Source organism: Austrofundulus limnaeus, unplaced genomic scaffold (assembly GCF_001266775.1).
Source record: "Austrofundulus limnaeus strain Quisiro unplaced genomic scaffold, Austrofundulus_limnaeus-1.0 Scaffold220, whole genome shotgun sequence".
In the NCBI taxonomy this organism is placed as follows: domain Eukaryota; kingdom Metazoa; phylum Chordata; class Actinopteri; order Cyprinodontiformes; family Rivulidae; genus Austrofundulus; species Austrofundulus limnaeus.
The window spans coordinates 724,183-725,421 of NW_013952622.1; the positions used below are offsets into that span (position 1 = coordinate 724,183).

General features: G+C 45.6%; 1 protein-coding gene across 1 annotated transcript in view; it reads left to right on the plus strand.

Moving 5' to 3' along the window:
• Window positions 1-1,239, plus strand: part of slc5a9 (solute carrier family 5 member 9) — a gene marked incomplete in the record, with an annotated part of 52,101 nt that overhangs the window by 25,878 nt on the left and 24,984 nt on the right.

Genomic DNA, 1,239 nt, shown 5'->3' on the forward strand with positions numbered 1-1,239 from the left:
GAAGAGAAGAGAAGAGAAGAGAAGAGAAGAGAAGAGAAGAGAAGAGAAGAGAAGAGAAGAGAAGAGAAGAGAAGAGAAGAGAGGCATTTATTGTCATTGTACAGAGCACAATGAAATTACAGTTCAGAACACCCATTCACAAGAAGACAGAACATAACAAGCGTAGGAGGACAGGTACCCTGGGTCATGCAGCCACAAACCCCTGCACAGAACAAGGATCATCATCATGAAAACATCATGAGGAGGCGCAAACCTTAAAAGAAAAACTAAAAACTACACAAGGGAAGATGAGGGGAAAAAAACAAAACATCATTATACATCAACAAATGTGACACACTATGGTGTTTATGAAAAAAACTCTGCATAGAGCACATTTATTAGCCAGAGAAGTAAGTTGAGTTTAGGGGGGCATGTATCTGAAGCCATGAGTGTTGTATGCACTTGTGTGAATATCTGAAGAATGAGCCCGAAGAATCAAGTCCCCCAAAACCCACGCAGCCATAGTTCAGAATATGGATGGTAACTGTTCATTCTGTGCGGCCCTCAGCTTGCTCCAGGAACCAGATTGGAAGGGAGTGTGTGTGTGTGTGTGGGGGGGGGGGGGCAGACCCTCAGACCCTCAGACCCTCAGTTGACGTATACAGACCCTCAGACCCTCAGTTGACGTATACATCCAGGAAGATTTAGTTCCACAGCTCAAGGCCATTGTAGTGGAGAGCCAGATTTTTAATCAGTTATTTGGGAACAGAAGAAAATGTTTTGGGCAGGCAGACAATAACAATTTTTCATCTGCCTTCATGTCCGCTGGTACATCCACTGTAGCAAATCCAATCAGACAAATAGTGTGGACAATCCAGCCGAGCCGAGCTATCAGCTTTCTCCAAGATCAARTCCTTCTGGCCAGCAAAGTCCAGGAACCACAGCCGGCCCACGAACCTCAACAGAACCGCTTGCAGACCGAGTTCCAGCTCGCTCAAGGCAAAAGTCTGAGTGCTGATAGAACGGCAATCCTTCATATTGGTCAGGCAACCAGGAAATGGCCCGAATAGCCACCGACGCTGTTTTGTAGAACACCAGGAGACCACCAAGCCAATCTGTAGAATCCAGTGATATTACGCAGGTGGAAGAAGGCGGTCCTGGTAACCTTTTTAATGTGGGGGTTAAAAGGCATATCCTGATCAAAAATAACACCAAGTTTCTTTACATTAGAACTGGAGGCCAGATTAATGCCATCCAGAG